Raw genomic sequence first — 18,311 nt, forward strand, 5'->3', positions numbered from 1 at the left:
CAACAAGTGCATTTTTCGTTTCACCTTGAATCCTCAAGAGAGAGTTACTTCCACAGCTGCTACACAAATGTTTCAGGGTTTTTTTTGTTGTTTTTTTTCTCTGGCTCAGAGGGGAAAATGTAGCACACTCCATTCTCTTTTCCAAATGTGGGATTGTAGTGACTTCAACAAGCAAGCCTCCAATTGAGGTTTCCGTCCATGAGAAGTGCAATCACTTATTTGGTAGTAGAACCCGATTCCTACTCCACTCCAAACCACAGGAATGCTGTGTTTGCTTAAAAAACATGCCAAAATGAATGCTGAAAAACAATTTGAAATGCTAAGGAGTTTAGATTGTTTTGCGTCCAACATGTGGACCTCTGAGGAGACCATGGATGATAAATATATATAATGAAGGAGAGATGAGTGGAGGGGTGTGTTCCAGAACTGCTGTGTGTCTCTGTACCACAGCTATAAATTTAATTTACTTTTGGGGAAGAAGTGCCATTTCACTGCCTCATTTACTCAAGCAGTTAGGGACATTGTATCAGCAGTGCAATAACTGTCAGGATTAAAGACCAAGAAGTCCAACTGGTGGTACTGGTGCCTTTTAGGAATGAATATAGTGCCATACTGTATAATAACACCCTAAATCTACTGACATTTTTTATTGCATAATGGTCAGAGTTTGCATTTGCTTCCAGTTGTATAAACCAGTAGAAATACACAGTTAATTTTCGATGTGACCCTAAAATCTTTTTAACATGTAGCATTATTTGATGAATGATTTACACAGCTCTTTTTACCCCTAAGCTTTTAACCTGGATTTGGGAACAGTTAAAGGATACTGACAGTGTTAGAATCAGTGACGTCCAAGGACAATAAAGGATTGAGGTTTGGTTGTACTTCAGTACCAGACCTTATACTGCATGTGAACCTGACTCTTGAGAAAAGAATCAGGGGAGTTTTACCTGAAAGGTGAATTGAATATTTAAGGATCAATAATTGCATGAGTTGCACAGACTATACAGCCCTCTAAAGCAAATTTGAGAGATTAGACTGTATAAATAAAATTGACTTGACTTGAAAACAATACAATAGCCAACATTTGACTTTGACATCTGTTGTGACACAGTCTGAAAATAACAGTAATAAAACCAGTTGACTTTATGAAGTGTTGACTGGTGGCCTGTCATTACCTACAGTAACACCAACTTAAGACATTTCATTACTTCAACTATCTATAATTTCAATTTCATCTGCAGCTTACTGGTGTTGAAAAAGTTCCTAACACTTCACACATAATACTTCCCAACACCTAATAGGTCAGAGGATAAAACGCCTCCCATGGGCGGATGTAAGGCCATTGGTCACCATTTCTAGTGCCCGCCTTATTTCTCACAGAGATCTGCGCTGTCATTGGTCGATGCACCTGATCGTCATCCTGCGTATACGGTGGGCGTCAGCAGTGATTTTTCCGGTTCGCGTCTGATTGGCCGGTGCTGTGTGTTGACGTCACGGCCCTGCCAGCTGATCGGAGTGAGAAGCCGGTTTGAAGAGAGGAGTTGGACCGGAGAGAGAGACCGGGGAGGGAGCCCCGAGAAGCAGCGAGCAGCACGGGGTGGGACCGGCCAACCGGATACTCAGAATGGACCGTTTTTCTTTCTCTTTTTACAGGTTTAAAAGGTTAACAGCGGAGTGCTCGAGATACACAAAGCGACAGGCTTGTCAGGGTGAACTTGCGGGCTTCGCGTCTCGTCGAAACCTCTGGAACTGTCAGAAAAAAAATTGATTGAGAGTTAAGGTGTGGCTGAGGGTCTGTGTGAGGCTTCTGCACTGAAAAATGTTACAAAACCGACTGTGTCTCCTCGAGAGTGGCCAGTCAGGGCCGAGACTCTTATATCTGCCAACGGCTTTAAAGAATCTCTTCAGTCATTTTCATTAAGGAAGATATTACATAACAAATGTATTGCCATCTTGACGTGCGCATCTTTTAGCTTAAATCCTTCGCAGTAGCCCAGATTAATTGGAATATTACGCAGTTAAGAAGTAAATCGGGTGTGTTTTTTTTTGTTGCTTGGGAGGTCGTATTGGTTTCATAAGTCTGAAATGTAACGGACGTGGCAACTTTACAGTAGCCAGCCCTGCTGAATGCCACAGGCAAACTGGGCGTGGGGGAAACAGTCCGAACAGAGCCTAATAATCCTCAAACCTCACCAAAGCGCGGCACAAATTGCGCATATTTGATATAGTATGACCGTAGTGACAAGTGCCTCGTTGGAGCCAGTGGATTCACCTGAATCAAAGTAAGTGCGACTGTCAAATACATTTTGCAAACTTTTTTTTCTTTTTAGCGGAGGTGACATTTAAAGGCCACAGAACAGGGCGCGCTACGGTGCGATCTTAAAGGTATTTTGTCATGTATTATCATTTTATGAAGATGTAGCGTGAGTCAAAAGTGAAGAAACGGACTGATCTGGCGCTGCTGGTGGTGTGTCAGTCGGTCGAGGCCTGTATAAAATCTTTATTTTCTGTATTTGCCTACGATACAGTGCGAGGATATAACTAGAAAAATGATGGGGAGGGTGTGACTTAAAAGCAAGGCGAACGTTTGGGCGTTGAATGAATATAAATCCAGCAGGGAAGGACGGGGAAGCGTAAGAGTTGGGTCTACGTTAGCAGTAGTCTGCTCGACTTGTCCCAGAATATCGAGGAGTCATTCCGTAGTGTTGCGATACGTTTAACTCAATCATAATTGAGTGCACAGGCAGACTGACCCTGTATAGTCTAATTAAGATAAGCTTTAAGTCGAGAGGAAAGCAGATAGAGTGAATTCCTCAAGGCCCCACCCTTTGTAGCGCAACATGGATGTGGAGAGTTGCCCCCTCCTCCTCCTCCTCTCTCTCTTTCTCTCTCCCCCCCATCTCTCTCTCTTTCTCTATCTCTCTCCGCGTCATTCATTTCCCGTTTCAAGCTTGTCTTGTGCTGTTTTTACCCCCTCAGTATCTCCAGGTGCCCACAGTTGATCTTCTTGTCTTTTAATCAACTTTAGGTCATACCATCAGGATCTACTTCCAGGAGTCTGCAGAGGTGTTAATTGATGGAGGTAAGGGTTGTATTTGAGTCAACCTGTGGAATGCTGCTTAACAGTAAATTTAAGAAATGTATCCATGTGACATATTGTTGCATATTGTAGTTTTTATACCTTGAAACTTTTTACATTTGCCTGTTTTGGTTTCCGTTGCTTGCCTTTTTTTTTTTTTTTTCCGGCACCCGGGTTATTGCACTGTGCTCATCAGCCTGTTGCAAGTTTAGACAGTCTATGTACCCTGCCCCCTCACCCCCACCCCCCCAATCCAATTTCTATGAATTCTAGCGGCAGGGGTTATGTAATCTTAAAAGCGGTGTTCAGAGCTCTCGAACCTTTGCTTATGCAATCTCAGTTTAAAGCTTTCAACATTAAGGAAGGCCGTGGGTAAACACAGGACAACTTATCAACACTCAGGTTCCAAAGCGCAAATTCTTTGGTCGAAAACTGCATTGAGTCTGGTTATAATTCAGTGAGGACTGGCTGCCGAGCTGTATCTCCCCATCTTCGCATTCTGTTCAGCAACCAATGGCTTTTTTTCCACCTGCATCCCATCGATGTCAGCCAAACGCCAGCTCAGACCTTGTCGTCTCTGATCTTTGCACGACATAAAAGCTTCTGATGGATAGTTTGACCTTGTGTAAATCATGGCCACTTCTGTTGGCCAGTGCCTTTTTTTCCCCCCCAGATTGTAGTTCTGAAGGATTCATTACAGGTTTCCTTTGCTGCTTATTTTCTAAGGGCCTGACAAGCTTACTTGGTCAAATTGAAAAAGTAGCAATGTCCTTTTTTTTCTCCCCTCTTCGTTCCTCCTCGTCCTGACGGGATGTCTCAAAGACAATGTACTTTTCAGGCTGGAGATGCTCTGGAAAACGCTTGTTAGTTGCACAGGGTTCAGTTCTGCTTCCCCCATTGCCTACCCTTTCCTCAAGAGTGCTGGGGCTGCTGTAATTATCCTCTCTTTGGCTATGAATAGTGAATTATACATGATGCTGCAGGCCAGTCAGAGTCTGGGCCACTGGACACATCTGGATTATGAGGATGCCACCATTTGAATGTCCAGGCCCTGGGCTGTTTTTTTTTTCTTTTTAAAATAAGAATTAACCTCAGTGGTAATAACATCAGAGTCCCAGGACACGCCCCACCCACATTCCATGCAGGAAGTGCTGTGTTGGAACTAGTTTTGCCTATAGAGGAGTGTGATAATGTATTTACAAGGCCTCATTGACTTTGGTTACAATGGAGCATTATGAGCGTTTAAATACTGGTATGAAAAAAAGGATGTGAAACTGTCGTTATTGTTAACAGCGTTATAGTGAACTTATAAGGATTTTAACTGCATGAAGTGGGCTCCAGATTAGTCCACAACAATGTCATGTTTTTCATGTAAAAAGGAACTGAATCTGCAGCCTCAGTTGCTGCAATCATTGTTGATTCGTGACAAATTTAATGACTTTATAAATCCTCAGTTGAATTGCTGGTCAGACAAAATCCTTATTCACTGCTGTTACATACTGTACAGAATAGTGTACCACTCTGTACGATTAAGAAGTTACCCCTATATGAGCTCTTTTCCACCCTCTTTCTCCTCCTTCTCCCCTTTGCCATCTTGTTTGAATGTTTGCTTTGTCTGGGCTCTGATTGTTTAGCCACATTTGATTGAACTACGTATGTGTGTGTTAGTGGTTAGCCGGCACTGTCGTTATCTCTGCGTGGCTAGATGTGATTAATACAGCAGTCCAGCAGTGACGTCCATTGCGCCACTCCCCAGACACAGACACACACAGAAAGGGCATGTAAGAGGGAAGAAAGATTGGAATCTGGTGTTTGTGGCAGTAATTTAATGTCCTTGTGCCTTATTATCTAGAGTCAAATGTCAAGTCATCCTGAAAGTCGTTATTTTGAGTGCATATGAATGCATTTATCTTTGCGTGTGTGTGTTTGAGTATTTGCTATATTTTATGCAGTATGTGTATATTTGTGGGTCTGCAAATTGGGAAGGGTTTAGCCTGACAAACAGGCCTTTTACTTGACTTTCCAAAATACCCACAGAAGGATCTGGAACCGTTTTACCCCGTCAGTGTTGCTGACATTGATCAGAACCATAGAATTTAAAAATGTGTCATTTGATGTGTCACTCCTCCGCTGCCAACTTAAGGTTATGAATGACCTGCCCATCAAGTGACTTGGTGTAATTGAGCAGGGCTGAACATTGAGTGTTATTGATGGCCAATCAGAGAGGGGAGGATCTGCGGAGGAAATGCGGTAGCTGCAGTGAGGTTGCACATTTTTACGGACACACCCAGACAGCCTCATAGGGATAACTTTGACTAGCTTAGGCTAACATTTTTCATGCTTTAGTATGCATAAAGCACGGTTTGTTGAATATTTAAATGTCGCTCATAATTAGTATAGAATTTGTAATTAATTTCAATTCATTTTTTTTATAGCGCCAAATCACAACATGCATTATCTGAAGGCACTTTACAGGGTAAGTCCAAGACCTTACAATATCATAGAGAGAACATGGCGACAGTGGAGAAGAATAACTCCTTTTTACCAGGAAAAAACCTCCAACAGAACCAGTTGGGCTGAAAAGGTGTGTGTCTGCATCTGGTTAAGAAAACCAGAGCTCCTTGGCAGGTGTTGTCATGCTGTGCATCGGTGCGTTCATGGTATCATCTCATGGAGAAACAGACGTCCTTCTCTGTCTGTGCTTGCATGTGCACACATGCACGGGACAAGGATGAGGGGGTGTGTGTCGTATGGCAAAGTCTGCAGATATAGTAGTTGGTGAAGCAGCGCTAACAGTATTCCAAATGCGTCCCACACTACATTGTAAGTGCTCCATATGGAGAGAGACTGTCACCACTCCTCAAACGGGGCTGTGTGGTTTACCAGACCAGTCCCATACTCATATGGACAACACATGTTGAACTATGTGTGCCTGTCCACTGGAAAAGTTCTCTGGAGCAGCAACAATGCAACACTAAAATCAGATGAATTGTTTCATCTGGTAAATACAGGCATAATGAGTTAACCTGCACTAGTTTGGTAGAGTAATCCTGGTATGATTTGGAAGTTTCTAGTAAGGTTGCACATGCAGTTGCCAGGTTTAGTTTTTCAGTTTTCTGTAGGTGACCTAGTTAAAGAACAGTGCCTATTGTGGCTTGTACAATTTGCACACACGCGCGCACATGCACACACACACACACACATAGATAGAGACAGAGCTAGTAGCCTGAGGATAAAGATATACAGAGAAAGAAACCAAAGCAGCCTGTATGCAAAGGAAAAGAGCTAAATGAAATGTCATTGTTGGGTCTTCAGTTCTGAGTTTTGATTGGTGAGGCTTAATAAGGTCTAACCTCATGCAGGCACAGGCTGAGCTAAACTGAAGCTGTGTTGAGATCATTTTAGGCTGAAGCAATGCTGTAGCACACTTAGCTGTTGGCTGGTCTCTGCAGGGCCAGCGGTGAGGAGCGGTGGGCCTCTCGGCAGACCGGCTGGAATGTGGACCATATGTAGCAGGCATCCCAGGAATGTAACTCGGCCTTGCTGAACTGACCAACCTAAAGACACAGAGAGAGCAGAGCAGGAGAGAAAGGGATAAAGTGAAGGTAGCGCACGAGCGATGATACTGAAGGACAAAAGAGATCACAGAAGGTGAAAGGGAGATGGAGGAAAATGAAAGCTCGGAAGGCATGAGAAGCGGGTTTAACAAAGTGCATGAGAAATGAGTGCGGGGAAGATGCGAGGGTGGAGAAGAAGACAGACTGAAAGGAGACCAAAACCAAGACAGGTAGATGTTCCAAAAACTGTGGTACAAATTATTTATTAGGATGAAGTTTACTTGAACAAGGGGTCTTCTTCAGTCTACTGCAGACAGACAGATTCATGGTGAGTATAAGATGGTTCCTTTAGTGAGAACTACACTGCTGTTATCAGTATACTGACTAACTACACATGCCTATCCTGAAGAACTGGTCTCAGCTAGAGCAGATATGATTAGTCGACTGACAGGATATTAATCTTCAAATATTCTGGTAATCAATGTAATAAGTTATTGAATTGAGCAAAATAGTCAAGTATTTGCTGGTTTCAGCCTCTCAAATAACACCTTTCTACTTTTTTTCCTGTTTTTATATAATTTGAAATTGAATATTTTTGAGTCTTGGATTGTTAGTTGAACAAAACAAGACACAAAACAAGATAGAGATGTCTTCTGCTTTTTTGGGGTATTTCATAGACAAACGGATTTGCCAATTAATTAAAAAAAAAAAAAAGACATTAACACACACCTCATTAATCTAGGTGTGATGTCTCGTCTGCTGTAATTAAAGAAAGAAATGTGTGAGGTACTTCTAGCCACTGTTATTCTTTTTGACTTGTAGAACCAAAAAGAATTTATCAGGGAACTGATAATTATGCCTTAAAATGTCAGGATGGAAGTAACTTAAAATAAAGACCATTTAGACTCGAGCTGGTTAGTTTTTGCCTGAGTAAATGCGCCAATAATTACAGCCCATTCGGTAAATACCTGCAGCGTGTAATAGAGGGCATTTAATTGGCTGCGTGTTCTATGGATGAAATGCAAATCTGTATTATTATTATGTTGTGTCCAGAGGTTTGGTCCATGAGGTAAATAGTGTAGAGGTGGTGTCATTCTTTGTGGGGTGTCAGACCACAATGTTCTTCCAGCTCACTAACTCAGGGTGAATGTCTCTTTCTCGCTCTCGTCTCTGTTAGCTTAGCACTCTGTGCTCTCAGGCCATCTGGGTACAGCTGGGGCCAGATCAGCAGGAAACACACTCACACATAGATACACACACTTATACAAACATTCTCTCTCTTTTTTTTTTTTTTAGTCCAGCATACCCCGGTCATGCCCCTTACAGACACATACACACAGTGTCCAGTAGAGTGTGATGAGTCTATGGGCGAATGGTCAGTTTTTCATTGAACAACCAAACCGTCATCAGCTTTCATTTCACCTTCTGTCGGTGTGACAGACAGGCAATTCTTAATCCTTTTTTGATCGAATGTGAAATTTAGCTCATAAAATCAGGAACCAAATGTGAAAGGCATTGGTCAGCGTTGTATGGTTGGCTGAGAAAAATATAATGTCCAGTAGAGAGCCATTAGTCAATTACAAAAGACAGATTCAGCCCCCCCCAGTCCTTAAACCCCACCCATGCTCCTCTCCAGATTTTCCCCCTGTTGAGTTTCCCTGAATTTTGAGTGGATCTTGAGTGGGTAGTTGAGTTGCTGTTGATTTTAAACATTAATGAAACAATGACCAACTAATTTTTTCTGCAATAAAACATCTAAACAACACTTAACAGTACGTGATCAACTGTTAGACACAAAGAAGACAAAGAAGAAAGGAAAGTTTGCTCCTTCACAGCCCCATCACTATTTATACATTTACTTTGTGGCTGTGTTCTGTTCCCTTTAAAGGTTTAACCTGCAATAACTTGTTTTTGCCCATTTGGGGAAATATTGCCATCAATCAGTTAATATGGCAAACTTGTTAGCAAACAATTACCTCTTTATACGTCCAATATGGAGTAACATTACTATTCATTTGGAGTAGTCTCTGTGGCCACCTGATGAATCGAAGTCCAATATTCACTCTTCTTTTAGCTCCGTTTTTGGTCTCCACCAACTCCTGAGGGAAATATCCGGCTCTCTAGCTGATAAATGCTCAGCTATGTTCACCAGTTAGTCGCTAACAGTGACTGCCTGCTGCTTGGCACTGGGCAAGTAATTTACAGTGGGTGGATAGAGCTTTTTCTTTGTTTGCTGTTGACTACTCTGGCAAGTAGCTTTTGCGTTTTCAAAAAGTAAAAAGAAGAAAATGACACTGATCATTGGGAAAATCTGGGTGGGGTGAACGAATGACACCGAGGAGATTTTCCTGATTCGCACCACGCATGGGCAGCTGCCACTTCTTATTCATTTGCCCTTCAGGCATTTCCTGTCTTTCAGCAGGCTAACTAAACTGCTAGTTAGAGGGGGAGGGTGACAAAGGATATATATACAGAATGAGGGAGAGAGAGAGAGGGAGGATGAATTCATGGGGACTACAGCGGCATTTAGCCAGAGCAAGGGATGGACACAAACAGATACATAGAGGGAAACAATGTACTCTTTGACACACTTCTTCCCAGTGGTAGGAAGAGAGATGACAGCCAGACGAAGCACACAAATCTTTTCTTTATGTTGGGCCCCTTTACCCAGCGTTCACACCCTTACTTCCACCCCTCCGTGTCTGTCTCTAAGAGTCTCAGGATCCTTTTCTCTCCTTCCTGTTCAGTTATATTTTCCAAAGGATGATTTGATCCTTCTCGTGTCTGTGTATGTGTGCGTGCATGTAAAAAAAACATGACACTTGGTGTCCTTCGCAGGAAGCTTGCATCAGACGCACACACACACACGCAGATTCAGAGTCATGCTGCGTCATTGTCTCATCTGTGCCTGGTGACAACACCGGGACCAGGTTGTCTGCTTCTTACTTTATGACATCACTGAGGCAGATACCATCTCAACTCTCTCTTATTTTACACACGTGCACGCACACACACGTATACACACACACACACACACACACACACACACTATTCCCATGCATTCCTGGCCCCAGATGCTCAGTATAAAATCCTGCTGGTCACTCTACAAGACTTTACTGGAAGAGCCATTTCCTCTTCCTTTTTCCCACCTGCTGACTTCCTGCCAGCTCACATCACCTCTTCCTTAAGCAAATAACACAGTGCACTTCAAGGAAATCAGTGCATTAACAAGCTGTGCTCTCTGGGATCAAAGGCTGCTGCAAAATTTCAAGTGTTTGGATAATGACTATGGCATAATTGCTGTCAGGTTGTAGGTTGACGTGTATTTTTGTGGCTGACTCACTTGTTTATGCCTTGTTTCATGGGCCCCACCCTAACTGCCTGTCTTTCTCTGCATCCCTCTCCTTCACCCCCAACCCTCATCCCCCAAATTAGAAGAAACCTTCTTACTACTGCACTTTGGGACATTACTAGATGTTTCCTAATAGGAAAACAGCTGTACCTGACAAAACCTCTTATGGAGGAACACATTAGGCTTTTATGGGGCCTCAGTCCACGTTTAGAGAACGCCTGATGCATGTTCCGGGTTTCATTTTCAATCATTAATTCATATCCAGATAAACAGCAGCTGTGGGCACAAAAAGAGATTATACAATATACTGTAGATGCACAGGGCTCATGCACATGCATGTACGCACACACATGCACACTCACTCATTTTCTGTCAGCAGTGTCAAGTGGCATTTCATAATTCACATGGTGGGCATGTGTGTTGTGAGAGAACGAGCTGGTTGCGCTCCTATAAAACAGGGTGTGGACCACCCCCCACCCCCCTCTCTCCACATGCATGCATACATTTGCTCGCTCACATGCCTCATGCATACACATCATCCTGATGATGAACATATTCTGACAGAGTGCTAGTCTTAGCATGCCTCTCCACCAGCATTACACTTCAACAATGTTTGCTTGGGTGTGTTTTTGCATCTATATCTCTCTTGAAATTCATTGTCATTTGTACTCACTAATCCCATTCAAGGCTGTAAGAGGAAAGCACTAGCAAATATATTGATCCACTCTTGACTTGAAAGCAATTTGCCATTGCCTTGGGAAAAGGATTATGGGGGTTGTGGGGTGCACAGATGATCAAGCGCAGACCATTCAAAGTTGAGGCAATGGCACCCTATGTCAGGATCTTGATTTAACTGAGAACTGCATGGTCTCCAGTCACACTGATGGTCATCTGTTTGTTCAGCACAGTCTCACAAAATCCTAAAAGAATGCTGGAGTAAAGGAGGCATTTTTATACCAAGGGCTTGAGGTGGCTTGAATGAATAATGACCATTTTTCATTGGACTGCATGTTTTGCATTACTTTTGTAGTCTACATTGACTTTGTTAATGTTTGCCAGGCAATACTTTTTAACTTTCTCTTAAGAAGAAACAAGCTGAATGTTTTAGGACATTCACTTCTAAAATCCTCGCTCCCATGAATGTTCTGGTTAGGAGAACGTAATGCCAGATCACTGGATTCCTACAAATGTAACAAATTCATTTTGTGTATTAATATTTATTTTGTTATGAAGAGGACAAACTGGACTTGGATATGTGCGATTGTTACGCTGGTATTTAGCCAATTACTCTGGAGTGTGCCGTAAGGTTGTTGCAACAAAGCTAATGTTAGCTGTTCTGCCAAGCTCACAGCTTTCAAGGGAAAATAATTTAGATTACTGCAATGCCATAAAAGACGAGGGCCGGATGATGCTGCTTGTGAAATGGATATTTTTGATGCCTTTGGAGGAAAGATAAGAGACTTGCCAGAATCTGTTGCAAAGCTGCTCTCATCCTCATAACACAGCAAGCACACATGTAAGATTATCCTGGCTAACTATGGTATACTTCACTATAGTATTAGCCCTACAGTTACGTACAGCGTGCAGTCTGGCTTACATCTATGTGTGGTAGTTTTTGGCATCGCCGCGTTAGCTTTTTGCCATCAAATTGTTGCAGGAGAAACGTTGAGCTTCTGTTACCACTTTTTCACACTGAAACTGTACAAATGTCACAATACAGAGTGCATATATTCTTTTGCAATCAATTTTGGATTAGAAATGGCATTCTTCAAATGATTCACAGGGCTTCCCATTCTTTTGTCTTGGCCAAGTCATTCCCTGCATGCCCTCTGGGATATGCTGATATTGGCAAACATTCATAGATTTAATCTATTCTCCGTCCAGTATGTGTTTTTTTTAGTCATACTTCAGCAATTAGATATCAGTGAAATTCACTGAGAAAGACCATTACAGCTCAAACCTAACCCCCATACAAGTTTGGTTGTACTGGAAACATATAAGGGTGTTTCCTGTGGCCCCGAGGGAGCGCTCATTGTGTGAAGTCAAATCACTTTCGTATGGAGGGTTTGTTGACACTTGGCTGTTTTGCAAAGTGTCAGTAGGTCAGGATGTATTTTTAAAGACGTCACGGTGACTTTGCGTTTTAGAGCACTGTGGTTAAAATGTTACTTTTTTAAGATTTTAACATTTACCCTCATCCTAACCACAAGTTCACCACCAGCTCATCCCCATCATTGCTAAGCACACCTTTTGTCCTTGCCTTTGGGGCTTAACAGATGTTTACGTCTGTCCCCTGAGCTGCCTCAGGGAAAGCAGAAAACACTTGCAAACATATATGGGATGTTTTTCGGTGTGCATGTTAACCTAAGAGTAATGCGGACAATAGGCCTTGTTCTCCATGACTTAAGTTATCACTTGCATACTGCCCACAGCGCTTGAATCACTCATACACACATGCACTGTGTGCTTCTTGTGTGTTTGCCTGTTTGTGCGTACAAACTCCGAGGAGCCATTTTCAGCCTGTTGCTTAGGCTGGCTGTAATTGTCCTGGGAATCGTCAGCTCTGTGTAATAAATCACTCCTCTGGTACACTGTGTTCTCAACTCTGGGATGGCCGCTGTGTGCGTGTAGTGTGCATGCTTAACATATCGTGAGCTGAGAAAGAACATAGCTAAGGAATAATAGGGGTTGAAAATTACATTTACGAGGAAAAAAAAAAAAAAAAACTGCAGCTCTCTGTCTCAACAGGCTTTTGTAGTTCGTCAGAGGCAAAACCTCATTTTTTTATGCTATGTGAAAACCCAACCAATGCATGTAGTTGGTGTACGATGAGGATGCAAATTAATTTCATATAGTCCTGTTTGTTTGCACCTTTTGTTGCTCATTCTTGTGCTTCTTTCAATTTCCCCTTTCAGCCTTGCATGTCCAGACAGTAAAGAAAACAAGACTTAGCGTTTAATTTTCTCCTTCAGGTTTTAATGCTGAAGGATTTGATGTTTGATTTGATGTTGCAGATGAAGCTACAGCAGCCGCAGCATACAATGACTGCAGATTATGTCAGGCTAAAACAATTGTAATAAAATTAAATCAGTTAATGAAAAAGGTGTCATAACTTATTTCTCTTTGCTTACTGCAGCGTAAGGTCTGTGCATGTGTGCTTCATCGTTGAAACTAGCAGACAACACTCATTAAAATGTTACATTTCTAGCTAATGCTAGAACTTCACTCAGACGCTTCAGCGTACAGCTGATACTTCTGCTAGCCAGGGTTGGCGGGCAATTTGATTCAAAATATATTGCACATTGTATCAGGCAGGACTTAGAAATGGTTATATTCTGGTGTTTTGCCAGAGTGACGCTTGTCGTTTCATCCTGTGTCATATTTAGAGTTATTACTTGCTTCCTTATAGCAGTGCTGATCTCTGACCTTGTTAGTGTTCGCTGATCTTTCCGCTATCCCTTCCTCTCTGCTCTTATACCTTTTTACCTCTCTTTCCGTCCTTGTGTAGGACTGTAATTGTCTTGCCAGTTTAAATACAATCTGGCAGACACCAGAAGAAACCAATCTTCTTGCTGTTAACAAAAGGCCAGTGGCGCTATCAGGTGCCTCCTTACAAATTTGCTCAATGAAAACAAAAGTGAAGCCTTTGCCCTGGATCTCATCTCCAATATTACACACCCACAATGGATCCCTCTGGATTCAGTACAAGATCAAGGCCCACAACCCATTCAGGATTCTCTCTCAAACTAGTCTCGGTCACATTGAGAGAGAGAGAGAGAGAGAGAGAGAGAGAGAGAGAGAGAGAGAGAGCGATAGAGAGAGGGAGAGTTAGAGTGTGTGTGTGTGTGTGTGTGTGTGTGTGTGTGTGTGTGTGTGTGTGTGTGTGTCTCTGCAGTCCAGAGCTTTCCACTGTTGCTCAGAGCAGCGTGGGGTTCGTTGAGTTTCTAGGGGTTGCTGGGTTCGTGGTGCTGCTGAGAGCTAGTTTGCCCAAAGTCCTGTCCTTGAACTGTGAAAGAAAATGCTGCTAGGGAAAGGCTTTTCAGACTGACTGACTGCAATAGTTGAAGTCAGTCCAGCTGAATGGAATCCAGGCAAGACAAATCCTGGGCTACTCGTAAGTATTACACAGGGTCCGCCTGAAAGGGGATGTTAAAGTGGTACATCACATAAAGGGTTTTCTTGTCACTTTTAATCTCTAACACTTGATTAGGCCATGGTTAAACTTTCAAAACGACTTCATATCAAAGAAGTTGATGGACCAAATTGGCCCCGTGTCATTACTCTTAAGGGCTTCATCCTTCTACCAACATTTCTTAAACTGACAGTCATTGGGGTGGAAATTTGTGGGGGTTTTCTCAAGGTGAAATAACAAAATACTTGACATGTTAGTGAAGCAGTCACACACCCAAGGGAGTGGAAGTATCTAAACTAGAAGGAAAAATTCCTTCATTCAGCCCTGTATGGCTGCTGTAAACTGAACTGCCCCACGGGACAAGAGCTGTTTTCTATCAGGAGATCCAGGCTGTAACCAGAGGCCAAGCTATCTAGCTAGCAAAGACTTCTGTATTCAATTAGAGCTAAAGCAGAGAGAATGCTAAAACAGTAGGCTGGCATGTCTGATGCAGGCTAGCTCCATGCCGGTGTGCACACGCAGCTTGTTTGTTTATGCGTGCGTGTGCATTTAAAGACTCTGTAAACCGCAGTATTCACAAATAAGGACAAAAGAATGTTATAGAGTTTTTCCTCTCTTGTATCTTTCTCTCTACCTCCTCACCTCTTTCCCACAACAAGTTCCCCTTAAAGCTAGCACAGAGAGAAGGAGTGTGTGTGTGTGTGTGTGTGTGTGTGTGTGTGTGTATGTGTGAGTGCCAAGCAGCAACTACCATAGCCAAAAGCTGAAGGCAATGTGGAAGAGCCTTTAGATAAGGCACAAGTAATGGTTGCTAACTGTTGGCTCTAAAAGTGCAAAAGAAAAAACATTCACACAACACTTTTTTTAACTCGCTAATTTGTGCCTTGGTGGTGGTTTAGAAAAATTAGTTTCATAAAGGAGATATATGTTTAGAGGTGCCTTTGCTTGATTGACAGGTGTCTCATCCTATTAGCTTCAGTTACAGATGGCAGTGGGCAGCAGATTGAAATCAAAGCTTCAAAATGTGCCTCTCGGGATAAACTACGCTTGACTTCACTGACCGTATTTCTGTGGTATGTCTAAGTGGACGTTGGCCGTAAGGTGCTCACTACTGGCTGACCTACAGCAGTTCTTCACTGGCAAGCTTTATGTCCTCATGTACCAACTAAAGCTGCCAGCTGAAGAACTGTTGTGGTCGGCTCTTTCCTGCACTGAAGACACGTCCATCCCGAGGAATGTGACACGCGGATAACGACAGAATCAAATCCAGCTTCTGACCGTCGTAGAAAAATAATGAGCACGGTCCCCTCACTGCGTGAAAACCCTGTCACTTAATGCAGCATGTTCATGTGTTCTGATTCATACCATGACACCTGCTGTGTCATGTAACAAAAGTATTGCATCATGGGACTTATCGCCGTCAGTTTTTTTTTTTTTTTTTTTGGCTGTAATTTTTTTAAAATTTTGTATGAATTTTTTAATGACATGAAATATGAGTGATGTAACTTAACATAGAAATGCTGCAGTGGGACAAAACACTTGACAGCTTTTTCTTATTGTTATAGATTCATATTTTTATTATTCAAGAGAGAAACAGACAAGGAAAAGCAACTCGCCTCTTGTCATTTAGGCTTAGCATTTATGATAGCTGTGCAGTTTAGTGTTTGCTTTTAATGATGTGTCATATAATGTTTTACAGTGTTGGCACAATTGTAAGTTTCACCTGGCTTGCATCATCCCAAAAACACATTTTAGTCAAGCATCAGCAGTCATATTCAAGTCTTTTTTTTTTTTTTCTTACTTGTTAAAATTTTAAAGGAAAACAAACATCTGAAATGGATTTCTTAGCAATTCAGAATTTTCCAGTGAAATTTCACTTGAAGATAATCTCTTCAGAGTTGACATACAAACATCTGAAGGAGTTTAGAAACTGTCCACTAATGCTGGGAGCCCAGTTGATCAGTAATCACAGCTGAAGCTAATAAAGCTGAAGGCTGAGATTCATCAAAGCCCTGACAAAGTGGCTCCACTTTTGTCGTTATCATTGTTGATACTTTTAGGAAAAATTCTCATATGCTAGTGGTGATAGTGGAAAGTCGCTTTTATGAGATGTGTATTTGTGTGCTTAATGAATAGTGGGAAACCCCCCCCAAACTAATAACACTTAAATAAATGGATTGACAGCTGAGGTCTGTTGTCATCTACATGCCTCTGCTTTTAGCTTTTACTCCATGTCATGAAAGACATATGACTTTTTCTCCTCTGTAATGTCACGCAGAAGAGCACACGTAAAAACACACAGATAGACATCTTGTCTGTGACCCTCAGCACTCACAAATCAAACTTCAAGAGAGAGGGCAATGCCCCGAGCAGGATATGAGTGCGAACGTGTCCCTTTAAAAGCTGCCAGCCAGAGTCGAACAGAGGGAAGGAATGTTCTGGGGCCTTAACAAAACCAGATGCCCCGGCTTACTCTCCCTTTGCACACATGCTCTTGGCTGCCTTCTTTCACTCCTCGAGCTCTTACTTAACACCACAGATGGAACCAAGAACTGGGCAGACTCCCTCCTCAGCCTGTCTGAAGTACATCATCTTCTTTATCAACTACCTTAAATGTGGTCTGGCTCCTAGTTCCCTGTCCGTGCCCCAATCTCCTTATCTTCTTGTCTGCTCCGCTTTACCTCCATGTCCTTCTGCCTGGCAGACCTTTTCCTCATCCCCTTCCACCCTACAATCCTCCATCACGCCAGTGACAGACAGACAGACACACACACACACACACACAAACGGGAAACACCAACATGGGATTATTCCACTCTCTCTCCTGTACATCCTCTTCAAGTAGCACTGCCAGTACCCCGCATTAATGCACCATAACAGTGCATATAAGGGTCACGCCTTGACCTTGTGTGCTCTGTAGATTTGTTTCAGGTCAGTGACTCGCCTGCCTGATCCACTCCCAGGGAATCGGCCTGTGAGTGCATTAAGAGATTGTTGAAGGAGGGATGCATAAGACTGAGATGCATGAGAGGAGAAGCACTTGCAGTAAGACGAATCCACCTGACCCAACAGGATGTGACCATTGAGTTTTCTGCTACTATGTATTTCGATGCCTGAGTATGTGCATCTAACCCTCATTTCCTCCCTTTTTCCCCACCCAGATGTGCCAGGCCAGTGCCACTAAACTCGGGTGGCCTGTACCTGTGCCTCTGCCAGCTGCTGCGCAAGCTGTGCAAGGTGAGAAAGCAGAACAGCATCACAGAAAGAGACGAACAGGCAGCTGCTGCAAACAGAGAGGAACATCATCAAAGGAGTGCTGAGCCAGCCTACACAGCCCCAATCATAATATATTTATTATTTACAGCAAAGACCTTATTATTAAGTGTCAAGCATTTGAAATTGGAATTGAGGCGGTATAATTTTGTACTGTGCTACACTGAGAAGAAGAAATGTGTTATTAGTAAAAAGAAAAATGTGTGTTTTGTGCATTTTAAGCTTTTGTAACATCTCAGTAAAACTACTGAATTGAGATCTCTTAATGTTGATTAACGACATGAGGGTCCTGGATGTCTCTTTTTACAACATTATCACAAAGATTAAATCAACATTAAATTACATCACTGTATAAGTACTTTGTTTTTGACATTTGTCAGTCTACTTGTGTTTGACCGGAGCTTCAGTCTTACATGTTAGGTGCTCCAGGCTCTGGGTTTATGGACTTACCTAACACACTTCCTGTTGGAGACATACATTATACTGCCAGGGGGAACATAAACAATAATCTTCTTAAGGTGTGAGCTGCTCTGTGAGCAGTAATAGCAAGCCCTTACTCAAGCAATTTACTGTATCTGAACAGGAGATTGTGACCAGTGCTCCACCACAGTATGGTATTGTAGCACAGTTATTTCCTCAGGTACCTGCCACTTAAACATGGACTAAAATGATCACAATGTTTATGTTGATTTTGGTTAAAATTCCAAATCACTGTAACAGCACAAAGCAGGCTGTGCACATGGACTTAAATATAGAAAAGCACAGGTGAAGTGAGGCCAGTAATATTAACAATGACTCGTTTAGGTGTCACAGTAATCTGTGCTTTTCATGCTATGACGTTAAAATGTCTGCAGTACAAAAAGATCTATTGTACTTAAGTTAAAGTTTGCTGTTATGTAACCAATACTTTTTTTT

The 18,311-nt window shown here is 42.4% G+C and overlaps 1 long non-coding RNA gene across 1 annotated transcript; it reads left to right on the forward strand.

Moving 5' to 3' along the window:
• Positions 1-1,571: 1,571 nt before the first annotated feature.
• Positions 1,572-17,751, forward strand: LOC130168213 (uncharacterized). Its single transcript, XR_008827398.1, has 3 exons — positions 1,572-2,285; positions 3,032-3,085; positions 17,044-17,751. It is a non-coding gene; the product is annotated as an uncharacterized LOC130168213 (long non-coding RNA).
• Positions 17,752-18,311: the final 560 nt, after the last annotated feature.

Source organism: Seriola aureovittata, chromosome 4 (genome assembly GCF_021018895.1).
Source record: "Seriola aureovittata isolate HTS-2021-v1 ecotype China chromosome 4, ASM2101889v1, whole genome shotgun sequence".
In the NCBI taxonomy this organism is placed as follows: domain Eukaryota; kingdom Metazoa; phylum Chordata; class Actinopteri; order Carangiformes; family Carangidae; genus Seriola; species Seriola aureovittata.